Raw genomic sequence first — 12,195 nt, forward strand, 5'->3', positions numbered from 1 at the left:
TTTAAAGTGGACGTAAAATATGCCTTCATGAACTTGATGATTTAATGATTTGACACTGGACGTTTCGACTTATTTCAGTGAAATATGTTGCTACGTTACATGTTCTCCAACCAGTTTCCGTAGTGTAGTGGTTATCACGTTCGCTTTACACGCGAAAGGTCCCCGGTTCGAAACCGGGCGGAAACATTTTACGTGAAACCAAAACAATTCGTATTTTATTTAAAGCGGACGTAAAATATGCCTTCATGAACTTGATGATTTAATGATTTGCAACTGGACGATTCGACTTATTTCAGTGAAATATGTTGCTACGTTACATGTTCTTCAAGCAGTTTCCGTAGTGTAGTGGTTATCATGTTCGCCTAACACGCGAAAGGTCCCTGGTTTGAAGCCGGGTGGAAACATTGTAAGTATAACCAAAACAATTCGGATTTTATTTAAAGAGGACGCAAAATGTGCCTTCATGAACGTGATGATTTCATGATTCTTCATTGTTGGCATAGGCCTATGCCAGTGAAGTATGTAGCAACTACCCATGTTCTTCAAGCAGTTTCCGTTTTGTCGTGGTTATCACGTTCGCCTCAAACGCGAAAGGTCCCTAGTTTGAAACCGGGTGGAAACATTTTATCTAAAACCAAAACAATTCGGATTTTATTTAAAGTGGACGCAAAATGTGCCTTCATGAACGTGATGATTTAATGATTTGATATTGTTCGTTTCGACTTATTTCAGTGAAATATGTTGCTACGTTACATGTTCTTCAAGCAGTTTCCGTAGAGTAGTGGTTATCACGTTCGCCTAACACGCGAAAGGTCCCCGGTTCGAAACCGGGCGGAAACATTTTACGTATAACCAATAAAAATCGTATTTTATTTAAATTGGACCTAAAATGTGCTTTCATGAAGATAATGAATTCATGATTCTTCCTTGTTTGCATAGGCCTATACCAGTGAAGTGTGTTGCAACTTCACAAGTTTGACAAGCGGTTTCCGTAGTGTAGTGGTTATCACGTTAGCCTTACACGCGAAAAGTCCCCGGTTCGAAACCGGGCGGAAACATTTTATGTAAAACCAAAACAATTCGTATTTTTCTTCTTTGGTTCTTTCGGTAAAGTCACGTAGAATGAGAAAAAAGTAATAAATTGATAAAATAAAATAACACAATAATATTCTCATGACGTTTCGGCCACAACACAAGCGGCCTTCATCAGGTGAAGGGACGAGACTGTCTGGTAGGACAGCGCTGGAGTGAAAGAGCCACGTTCAGATCACGACCTTTAAGCTGTGTGAGAGGAAACAAAGCGCCTTGACAAAGGAATTAGCATATAATTTAGCATTGAAATGGCTGAGTGATTAGCTTGTGACTGGTCACAGAAATAGCTACGTTAAAAGTTAAAGCATACACATCCGCAGAGGCACCCCTTGATAAAGGAATTAGCATAGAATTTAGCATTGAAATAGCTAAGTTAAAGCATACACATCCGCAGAGGCACCCCTTGACAAAGGAATTAGCATAGAATTTAGCATTGAAATAGCTGAGTGATTAGCTTGTAACTGGTCACAAAAATAGCTACGTTAAAGTCAGAGCATACACATTCACCGAGGCACTTAGTACAAATCAAACAGTAGAATTTAGCATTGAAATAACTAGGCGAATTTAGCATTGAAATAACTGAGTGATTAGCTAGTGACTGGTCACAGAAATGACTATGTTGAAGTCAAGGCCTACACATCTAAGCTATTAAAGTGGACGTAAAATATGCCTTCATGAACTTGATGATTTAGTGATTTGACACTGGATGTTTCGACTTATTTCAGTGAAATATGTTGCTACGTTACATGTTCTTCAAGCAGTTTCCGTAGTGTAGTGGTTATCACGTTAGCCTAACACGCGAAAGGTTCCTGTTTTGAAACCTGGGTGGACACATTTTACGTAAAACCAAAACAATTCCTGTTTTATTTAAAGTACACGTAAAATGTGCCCTCATGAAAATGATGATTTCATGATTCTTCATTGTTGGCATAGGCCTATGCGAGTGAAGTATGTTGCAACTTCACAAGTTTGACAAGCAGTTTCCGTAGTGTAGTGGTTATCACGTTCGCCTCACACGCGAAAGGTCCCCGGTTTGAAACCAGGCGGAAACATTGTATGTAAAACCAAAACACTTTGTATTTTATTTGAAGTGGACGTAAAATATGCCTTCATGAACTTGATGATTTAACGATTTGACACTGGACGTTTCGACCTATTTCAGTGAAATATGTTGCTACGTTACATGTTCTTCATGCAGTTTCCGAAGTGTAGTCGTCATAATGTTCGCCTAACACGCGAAATGTCCCTGGTTTGAAACCGGGTGGAAACATTGTAAGTATAACCAAAAACAATTCCTGTTTTATTTAATGTGCACGTCAAATGTGCCCTCATGAAGATGATGATTTGATGATTCTTCATTGTTGGCAGAGGCCTATGCCAGTGAAATATGTTGCAACTTCACAAATTTGACAAGCAGTTTCCGTAGTGTAGTGGTTATCACGTTCGCCTAACCCGTGAAAGGTCCCTGGTTTGAAACCGGGTGGAAACATTTTACGTATAACCGAAAACAAATCGGTTTTTATTTAAATTGGACGCAAAATGTGCTTTCATGAAGATGATGATTTCATGATTCTTCATTGTTGGCATAGGTCTATACCAGTGAAGTGTGTTGCAACTTAGCAGTTTGGACAAGCTGTTGACATAGTGTAGTGGTTATCACGTTTGCCTCACAGGCGAAAGGTCCCCGGTTTGAAACCGGGCAGAAACATTTTACGTTAAACCAAAACAATTCGGATTTTATTTAAAGAGGACGCAAAATGTGCCTTCATGAACGTGATGATTTCATGATTCTTCATTGTTGGCATAGGACTATGCCAGTGAAGTATGTAGCAACTACCCATGTTCTTCAAGCAGTTTCCGTTTTGTAGTGGTTATCACGGTAGCCTAACACGCGAAAGGTCCCTGGTTTGAAACCGGGTGGAAACATTTTATCTAAAACCAAAACAATTCGGATTTTATTTAAAGTGGACGCAAAATGTGCCTTCATGAACGTGATAATGTAATGATTTGACATTGTTCGTTTCGACTTATTTCAGTAAAATATGTTGCTACGTTACATGTTCTTCAAGCAGTTTCCGTAGTGTAGTGGTTATCACGTTCGCCTAACACGCGAAAGGTCCCTGGTTTGAAACCGGGTGGAAATATTTTACGTATAACCAATAAAAATCGTATTTGATTAAAATTGGAACTAAAATGTGCTTTCATGAAGATTATGAATTCATGATTCTTCCTTGTTGGCATAGGCCTATACCAGTGAAGTGTGTTGCAACTTCACGAGTTTGACAAGCAGTTTCCATAGTGTAGTGGTTATCACGTTAGCCTTACGCGTGAAAGGTTCCTGGTTTGAAACCGGGCGGAAACATTCTATGTAAAACCAAAACAATTTGTATTTTATTTAAAGGGGACGTAAAATATGCCTTCATGAACTTGATGATTTAATGATTTGACACTGGACGTTTCGACTTATTTCAGTGAAATATGTTGCTACGTTACATGTTCTCCAGCCAGTTTCCGTAGTGTAGTGGTTATCACGTTCGCTTTACACGCGAAAGGTCCCCGGTTCGAAACCGGGCGGAAACATTTTACGTGAAACCAAAACAATTCGTATTTTATTTAAAGCGGACGTAAAATATGCCTTCATGAACTTGATGATTTAATGATTTGCAACTGGACGATTCGACTTATTTTAGTGAAATATGTTGCTACGTTACATGTTCTTCAAGCAGTTTCCGTAGTGTAGTGGTTATCATGTTCGCCTAACACGCGAAAGGTCCCTGGTTTGAAGCCGGGTGGAAACATTGTAAGTATAACCAAAACAATTCGGATTTTATTTAAAGAGGACGCAAAATGTGCCTTCATGAACGTGATGATTTCATGATTCTTCATTGTTGGCATAGGCCTATGCCAGTGAAGTATGTAGCAACTACCCATGTTCTTCAAGCAGTTTCCGTTTTGTCGTGGTTATCACGTTCGCCTCAAACGCGAAAGGTCCCTAGTTTGAAACCGGGTGGAAACATTTTATCTAAAACCAAAACAATTCGTATTTTATTTAAAGCGGACGTAAAATATGCCTTCATGAACTTGATGATTTAATGATTTGCAACTGGACGATTCGACTTATTTCAGTGAAATATGTTGCTACGTTACATGTTCTTCATGCAGTTTCCGTAGTGTAGTGGTTATCACGTTTGCCTAACACGTCAAAGGTTCCTGGTTTGAAACCGGGTGGAAACATTTTATGTATAACCAAAAAAATCGTTTTTTATTTTAAGTGCAGGTAAAATGTGCCCTCATGAAGATAATGAATTCATGATTCTTCATTGTTGGCATAGGCCTATGCGAGTGAAGTATGTAGCAACTACCCATGTTCTTCAAGCAGTTTCCGTTTTGTAGTGGTTATCACGGTAGCCTAACACGCGAAAGGTCCCTGGTTTGAAACCGGGTGGAAATATTTTACGTATAACCAATAAAAATCGTATTTTATTAAAATTGGAACTAAAATGTGCTTTCATGAAGATTATGAATTCATGATTCTTCCTTGTTGGCATAGGCCTATACCAGTGAAGTGTGTTGCAACTTCACGAGTTTGACAAGCAGTTTCCATAGTGTAGTGGTTATCACGTTAGCCTTACGCGTGAAAGGTTCCTGGTTTGAAACCGGGCGGAAACATTCTATGTAAAACCAAAACAATTTGTATTTTATTTAAAGGGGACGTAAAATATGCCTTCATGAACTTGATTATTTAATGATTTGACACTGGACGTTTCGACTTATTTCAGTGAAATATGTTGCTACGTTACATGTTCTCCAACCAGTTTCCGTAGTGTAGTGGTTATCACGTTCGCTTTACACGCGAAAGGTCCCCTGTTCGAAACCGGGCGGAAACATTTTACGTGAAACCAAAACAATTCGTATTTTATTTAAAGCGGACGTAAAATATGCCTTCATGAACTTGATGATTTAATGATTTGCAACTGGATGATTCGACTTATTTTAGTGAAATATGTTGCTACGTTACATGTTCTTCAAGCAGTTTCCGTAGTGTAGTGGTTATCATGTTCGCCTAACACGCGAAAGGTCCCTGGTTTGAAGCCGGGTGGAAACATTGTAAGTATAACCAAAACAATTCGGATTTTATTTAAAGAGGACGCAAAATGTGCCTTCATGAACGTGATGATTTCATGATTCTTCATTGTTGGCATAGGCCTATGCCAGTGAAGTATGTAGCAACTACCCATGTTCTTCAAGCAGTTTCCGTTTTGTCGTGGTTATCACGTTCGCCTCAAACGCGAAAGGTCCCTAGTTTGAAACCGGGTGGAAACATTTTATCTAAAACCAAAACAATTCGTATTTTATTTAAAGCGGACGTAAAATATGCCTTCATGAACGTGATGATTTAATGATTTGCAACTGGACGATTGGACTTATTTCAGTGAAATATGTTGCTACGTTACATGTTCTTCAAGCAGTTTCCGTAGTGTAGTGGTTATCATGTTCGCCTAACACGCGAAAGGTCCCTGGTTTGAAGCCGGGTGGAAACATTGTAAGTATAACCAAAACAATTCGGATTTTATTTAAAGAGGACGCAAAATGTGCCTTCATGAACGTGATGATTTCATGATTCTTCATTGTTGGCATAGGCCTATGCCAGTGAAGTATGTAGCAACTACCCATGTTCTTCAAGCAGTTTCCGTTTTGTCGTGGTTATCACGTTCGCCTCAAACGCGAAAGGTCCCTAGTTTGAAACCGGGTGGAAACATTTTATCTAAAACCAAAACAATTCGGATTTTATTTAAAGTGGACGCAAAATGTGCCTTCATGAACGTGATGATTTAATGATTTGATATTGTTCGTTTCGACTTATTTCAGTGAAATATGTTGCTACGTTACATGTTCTTCAAGCAGTTTCCGTAGTGTAGTGGTTATCACGTTAGCCTTACACGCGAAAAGTCCCCGGTTCGAAACCGGGCGGAAACATTTTATGTAAAACCAAAACAATTCGTATTTTTCTTCTTTGGTTCTTTCGGTAAAGTCACGTAGAATGAGAAAAAAGTAATAAATTGATAAAATAAAATAACACAATAATATTCTCACGACGTTTCGGCCACAACACAAGCGGCCTTCATCAGGTGAAGGGACGAGACTGTCTGGTAGGACAGCGCTGGAGTGAAAGAGCCACGTTCAGATCACGACCTTTAAGCTGTGTGAGAGGAAACAAAGCGCCTTGACAAAGGAATTAGCATATAGTTTAGCATTGAAATGGCTGAGTGATTAGCTTGTGACTGGTCACAGAAATAGCTACGTTAAAAGTTAAAGCATACACATCCGCAGAGGCACCCCTTGATAAAGGAATTAGCATAGAATTTAGCATTGAAATAGCTAAGTTAAAGCATACACATCCGCAGAGGCACCCCTTGACAAAGGAATTAGCATAGAATTTAGCATTGAAATAGCTGCGTGATTAGCTTGTAACTGGTCACAAAAATAGCTACGTTAAAGTCAGAGCATACACATTCACCGAGGCACTTAGTACAAATCAAACAGTAGAATTTAGCATTGAAATAACTAGGCGAATTTAGCATTGAAATAACTGAGTGATTAGCTAGTGACTGGTCACAGAAATGACTATGTTGAAGTCAAGGCCTACACATCTAAGATATTAAAGTGGACGTAAAATATGCCTTCATGAACTTGATGATTTAATGATTTGTAACTGGACGATTCGACTTATTTCAGTGAAATATGTTGCTACGTTACATGTTCTTCAAGCAGTTTCTGTAGTGTAGTGGTTATCACGTTAGCCTAACACGCGAAAGGTTCCTGGTTTGAAACCGGGTGGACACATTTTACGTAAAACCAAAACAATTCCTGTTTTATTTAAAGTACACGTAAAATGTGCCCTCATGAAAATGATGATTTCATGATTCTTCATTGTTGGCATAGGCCTATGCGAGTGAAGTATGTTGCAACTTCACAAGTTTGACAAGCAGTTTCCGTAGTGTAGTGGTTATCACGTTCACCTCACACGCGAAAGGTCCCCGGTTTGAAACCAGGCGGAAACATTGTATGTAAAACCAAAACACTTTGTATTTTATTTAAAGTGGACGTAAAATATGCCTTCATGAACTTGATGATTTAACGATTTGACACTGGACGTTTCGACCTATTTCAGTGAAATATGTTGCTACGTTACATGTTCTTCAAGCAGTTTCCGAAGTGTAGTCGTCATAATGTTCGCCTAACACGCGAAATGTCCCTGGTTTGAAACCGGGTGGAAACATTGTAAGTATAACCAAAAACAATTCCTGTTTTATTTAATGTGCACGTCAAATGTGCCCTCATGAAGATGATGATTTCATGATTCTTCATTGTTGGCAGAGGCCTATGCCAGTGAAATATGTTGCAACTTCACAAATTTGACAAGCAGTTTCCGTAGTGTAGTGGTTATCACGTTCGCCTAACCCGTGAAAGGTCCCTGGTTTGAAACCGGGTGGAAACATTTTACGTATAACCGAAAAAAAATCGTTTTTTATTTAAATTGGATGCAAAATGTGCTTTCATGAAGATGATGATTTCATGATTCTTCATTGTTGGCATAGGTCTATACTAGTGAAGTGTGTTGCAACTTAGCAGTTTGGACAAGCTGTTGAGATAGTGTAGTGGTTGTCACGTTTGCCTCACACGCGAAAGGTCCCCGGTTTGAAACCGGGCAGAAACATTTTACGTTAAACCAAAACAATTCGGATTTTATTTAAAGAGGACGCAAAATGTGCCTTCATGAACGTGATGATTTCATGATTCTTCATTGTTGGCATAGGCCTATGCCAGTGAAGTATGTAGCAACTACCCATGTTCTTCAAGCAGTTTCCGTTTTGTAGTGGTTATCACGGTAGCCTAACACGCGAAAGGTCCCTGGTTTGAAACCGGGTGGAAACATTTTATCTAAAACCAAAACAATTCGGATTTTATTTAAAGTGGACGCAAAATGTGCCTTCATGAACGTGATAATGTAATGATTTGACATTGTTCGTTTCGACTTATTTCAGTGAAATATGTTGCTACGTTACATGTTCTTCAAGCAGTTTCCGTAGTGTAGTGGTTATCACGTTCGCCTAACACGCGAAAGGTCCCTGGTTTGAAACCGGGTGGAAATATTTTACGTATAACCAATAAAAATCGTATTTGATTAAAATTGGAACTAAAATGTGCTTTCATGAAGATTATGAATTCATGATTCTTCCTTGTTGGCATAGGCCTATACCAGTGAAGTGTGTTGCAACTTCACGAGTTTGACAAGCAGTTTCCGTAGTGTAGTGGTTATCACGTTAGCCTTACACGTGAAAGGTTCCTGGTTTGAAACCGGGCGGAAACATTCTATGTAAAACCAAAACAATTTGTATTTTATTTAAAGGGGACGTAAAATATGCCTTCATGAACTTGATGATTTAATGATTTGACACTGGACGTTTCGACTTATTTCAGTGAAATATGTTGCTACGTTACATGTTCTCCAACCAGTTTCCGTAGTGTAGTGGTTATCACGTTCGCTTTACACGCGAAAGGTCCCCGGTTCGAAACCGGGCGGAAACATTTTACGTGAAACCAAAACAATTCGTATTTTATTTAAAGCGGACGTAAAATATGCCTTCATGAACTTGATGATTTAATGATTTGCAACTGGACAATTCGACTTATTTCAGTGAAATATGTTGCTACGTTACATGTTCTCCAACCAGTTTCCGTAGTGTAGTGGTTATCACGTTCGCTTTACACGCGAAAGGTCCCCGGTTCGAAACCGGGCGGAAACATTTTACGTGAAACCAAAACAATTCGTATTTTATTTAAAGCGGACGTAAAATATGCCTTCATGAACTTGATGATTTAATGATTTGCAACTGGACGATTCGACTTATTTCAGTGAAATATGTTGCTACGTTACATGTTCTTCAAGCAGTTTCCGTAGTGTAGTGGTTATCATGTTCGCCTAACACGCGAAAGGTCCCTGGTTTGAAGCCGGGTGGAAACATTGTAAGTATAACCAAAACAATTCGGATTTTATTTAAAGAGGACGCAAAATGAGCCTTCATGAACGTGATGATTTAATGATTCTTCATTGTTGGCATAGGCCTATGCCAGTGAAGTATGTAGCAACTACCCATGTTCTTCAAGCAGTTTCCGTTTTGTCGTGGTTATCACGTTCGCCTCAAACGCGAAAGGTCCCTAGTTTGAAACCGGGTGGAAACATTTTATCTAAAACCAAAACAATTCGGATTTTATTTAAAGTGGACGCAAAATGTGCCTTCATGAACGTGATGATTTAATGATTTGATATTGTTCGTTTCGACTTATTTCAGTGAAATATGTTGCTACGTTACATGTTCTTCAAGCAGTTTCCGTAGTGTAGTGGTTATCACGTTCGCCTAACACGCGAAAGGTCCCCGGTTCGAAACCGGGCGGAAACATTTTACGTATAACCAATAAAAATCGTATTTTATTTAAATTGGACCTAAAATGTGCTTTCATGAAGATAATGAATTCATGATTCTTCCTTGTTTGCATAGGCCTATACCAGGGAAGTGTGTTGCAACTTCACAAGTTTGACAAGCAGTTTCCGTAGTGTAGTGGTTATCACGTTAGCCTTACACGCGAAAAGTCCCCGGTTCGAAACCGGGCGGAAACATTTTATGTAAAACCAAAACAATTCGTATTTTTCTTCTTTGGTTCTTTCGGTAAAGTCACGTAGAATGAGAAAAAAGTAATAAATTGATAAAATAAAATAACACAATAATATTCTCACGACGTTTCGGCCACAACACAAGCGGCCTTCATCAGGTGAAGGGACGAGACTGTCTGGTAGGACAGCGCTGGAGTGAAAGAGCCACGTTCAGATCACGACCTTTAAGCTGTGTGAGAGGAAACAAAGCGCCTTGACAAAGGAATTAGCATATAGTTTAGCATTGAAATGGCTGAGTGATTAGCTTGTGACTGGTCACAGAAATAGCTACGTTAAAAGTTAAAGCATACACATCCGCAGAGGCACCCCTTGATAAAGGAATTAGCATAGAATTTAGCATTGAAATAGCTAAGTTAAAGCATACACATCCGCAGAGGCACCCCTTGATAAAGGAATTAGCATAGAATTTAGCATTGAAATAGCTGAGTGATTAGCTTGTAACTGGTCACAAAAATAGCTACGTTAAAATCAGAGCATACACATTCACCGAGGCACTTAGTACAAATCAAACAGTAGAATTTAGCATTGAAATAACTAGGCGAATTTAGCATTGAAATAACTGAGTGATTAGCTAGTGACTGGTCACAAAAATTACTATGTTGAAGTCAAGGCCTACACATCTAAGCTATTAAAGTGGACGTAAAATATGCCTTCATGAACTTGATGATTTAGTGATTTGACACTGGATGTTTCGACTTATTTCAGTGAAATATGTTGCTACGTTACATGTTCTTCAAGCAGTTTCCGTAGTGTAGTGGTTATCACGTTAGCCTAACACGCGAAAGGTTCCTGTTTTGAAACCGGGTGGACACATTTTACGTAAAACCAAAACAATTCCTGTTTTATTTAAAGTACACGTAAAATGTGTCCTCATGAAAATGATGATTTCATGATTCTTCATTGTTGGCATAGGCCTATACCAGTGAAGTGTGTTGCAACTTCACGAGGTTGACAAGCAGTTTCCGTAGTGTAGTGGTTATCACGTTCGCCTAACCCGTGAAAGGTCCCCGGTTTGAAACCGGGCAGAAACATTTCACGTTAAACCAAAACAATTCGGATTTTATTTAATGAGGACGCAAAATGTGCCTTCATGAACGTGATGATTTCATGATTCTTCATTGTTGGCATAGGCCTATGCCAGTGAAGTATGTAGCAACTACCCATGTTCTTCAAGCAGTTTCCGTTTTGTCGTGGTTATCACGTTCGCCTCAAACGCGAAAGGTCCCTGGTTTGAAACCGGGTGGAAACATTTTATCTAAAACCAAAAAATTCCGATTTTATTTAAAGTGGACGCAAAATGTGCCTTCATGAACTTGATGATTTAATGATTTGACATTGTTCGTTTCGACTTATTTCAGTGAAGTATGTTGCAACTTCACAAGTTTGACAGTTTCCGTAGTGTAGTGGTTATCACGTTTGCCTAACACGTCAAAGGTTCCTGGTTTGAAACCGGGTGGAAACATTTTATGTATAACCAAAAAAATCGTTTTTTATTTTAAGTGCAGGTAAAATGTGCCCTCATGAAGATAATGAATTCATGATTCTTCATTGTTGGCATAGGCCTATACCAGTGAAGTGTGTTGCAACTTCACGAGGTTGACAAGCAGTTTCCGTAGTGTAGTGGTTATCACGTTCGCCTAACCCGTGAAAGGTCCCCGGTTTGAAACCGGGCAGAAACATTTCACGTTAAACCAAAACAATTCGGATTTTATTTAATGAGGACGCAAAATGTGCCTTCATGAACGTGATGATTTCATGATTCTTCATCGTTGGCATAGGCCTATGCCAGTGAAGTATGTAGCAACTACCCATGTTCTTCAAGCAGTTTCCGTTTTGTCGTGGTTATCACGTTCGCCTCAAACGCGAAAGGTCCCCGGTTCGAAACCGGGCGGAAACATTTTACATAAAACCAAAACAATTCGTATTTTAATTAAAGTGTACGTAAAATATGCCTTCATGAACGTGATGATTTAATGATTTGACATTGTTCGTTTCGACTTATTTCAGTGAAATATGTTGCTACGTTACATGTTCTTCAAGCAGTTTCCGTAGTGTAGTGGTTATCACGTTCGCCTCACACGCGAAAGGTCCCCGGTTCGAAACCGGGCGGAAACATTTTACATAAAACCAAAACAATTCGTATTTTAATTAAAGTGTACGTAAAATATGCCTTCATGAACTTGATGATTTAATGCTTTGTAACTGGACTATTCGACTTATTTCAGTGAAATATGTTGCTACGTTACATGTTCTTCAAGCAGTTTCTGTAGTGTAGTGGTTATCATGTTCGCCTAACACGCGAAAGGTTCCTGGTTTGAAACCGGTTGGACACATTTTACGGTAAACCAAAACATTTCCTGTTTTATTTA

The 12,195-nt window shown here is 39.0% G+C and overlaps 12 non-coding genes across 12 annotated transcripts; all 12 read left to right on the plus strand.

Moving 5' to 3' along the window:
• The first annotated feature begins 113 nt into the window (after positions 1-113).
• Positions 114-186, plus strand: TRNAV-UAC (transfer RNA valine (anticodon UAC)). Its single transcript has one exon. It is a non-coding gene; the product is annotated as a tRNA-Val (tRNA).
• Positions 187-767: 581 nt separating this feature from the next.
• On the plus strand, positions 768-840 carry TRNAV-AAC (transfer RNA valine (anticodon AAC)). Its single transcript has one exon. It is a non-coding gene; the product is annotated as a tRNA-Val (tRNA).
• A 145-nt stretch (positions 841-985) lies between these two features.
• TRNAV-UAC (transfer RNA valine (anticodon UAC)) lies at positions 986-1,058 on the plus strand. The gene has a single exon. It is a non-coding gene; the product is annotated as a tRNA-Val (tRNA).
• A 2,541-nt stretch (positions 1,059-3,599) lies between these two features.
• Positions 3,600-3,672, plus strand: TRNAV-UAC (transfer RNA valine (anticodon UAC)). The gene has a single exon. It is a non-coding gene; the product is annotated as a tRNA-Val (tRNA).
• Positions 3,673-4,906: 1,234 nt separating this feature from the next.
• TRNAV-UAC (transfer RNA valine (anticodon UAC)) lies at positions 4,907-4,979 on the plus strand. Its single transcript has one exon. It is a non-coding gene; the product is annotated as a tRNA-Val (tRNA).
• A 1,017-nt stretch (positions 4,980-5,996) lies between these two features.
• On the plus strand, positions 5,997-6,069 carry TRNAV-UAC (transfer RNA valine (anticodon UAC)). Its single transcript has one exon. It is a non-coding gene; the product is annotated as a tRNA-Val (tRNA).
• Positions 6,070-8,391: 2,322 nt separating this feature from the next.
• On the plus strand, positions 8,392-8,464 carry TRNAV-UAC (transfer RNA valine (anticodon UAC)). The gene has a single exon. It is a non-coding gene; the product is annotated as a tRNA-Val (tRNA).
• Positions 8,465-8,609: 145 nt separating this feature from the next.
• Positions 8,610-8,682, plus strand: TRNAV-UAC (transfer RNA valine (anticodon UAC)). The gene has a single exon. It is a non-coding gene; the product is annotated as a tRNA-Val (tRNA).
• A 145-nt stretch (positions 8,683-8,827) lies between these two features.
• TRNAV-UAC (transfer RNA valine (anticodon UAC)) lies at positions 8,828-8,900 on the plus strand. The gene has a single exon. It is a non-coding gene; the product is annotated as a tRNA-Val (tRNA).
• Positions 8,901-9,481: 581 nt separating this feature from the next.
• Positions 9,482-9,554, plus strand: TRNAV-AAC (transfer RNA valine (anticodon AAC)). The gene has a single exon. It is a non-coding gene; the product is annotated as a tRNA-Val (tRNA).
• A 145-nt stretch (positions 9,555-9,699) lies between these two features.
• Positions 9,700-9,772, plus strand: TRNAV-UAC (transfer RNA valine (anticodon UAC)). The gene has a single exon. It is a non-coding gene; the product is annotated as a tRNA-Val (tRNA).
• Positions 9,773-11,868: 2,096 nt separating this feature from the next.
• On the plus strand, positions 11,869-11,941 carry TRNAV-CAC (transfer RNA valine (anticodon CAC)). The gene has a single exon. It is a non-coding gene; the product is annotated as a tRNA-Val (tRNA).
• Positions 11,942-12,195: the final 254 nt, after the last annotated feature.

The sequence above is a fragment of the Petromyzon marinus genome, unplaced genomic scaffold (assembly GCF_048934315.1).
Source record: "Petromyzon marinus isolate PM22_M1 ecotype Great Lakes invasive population unplaced genomic scaffold, UKy_Petmar_22M1.pri1.0 PM_Scaffold_57, whole genome shotgun sequence".
Lineage (NCBI taxonomy): Eukaryota > Metazoa > Chordata > Hyperoartia > Petromyzontiformes > Petromyzontidae > Petromyzon > Petromyzon marinus.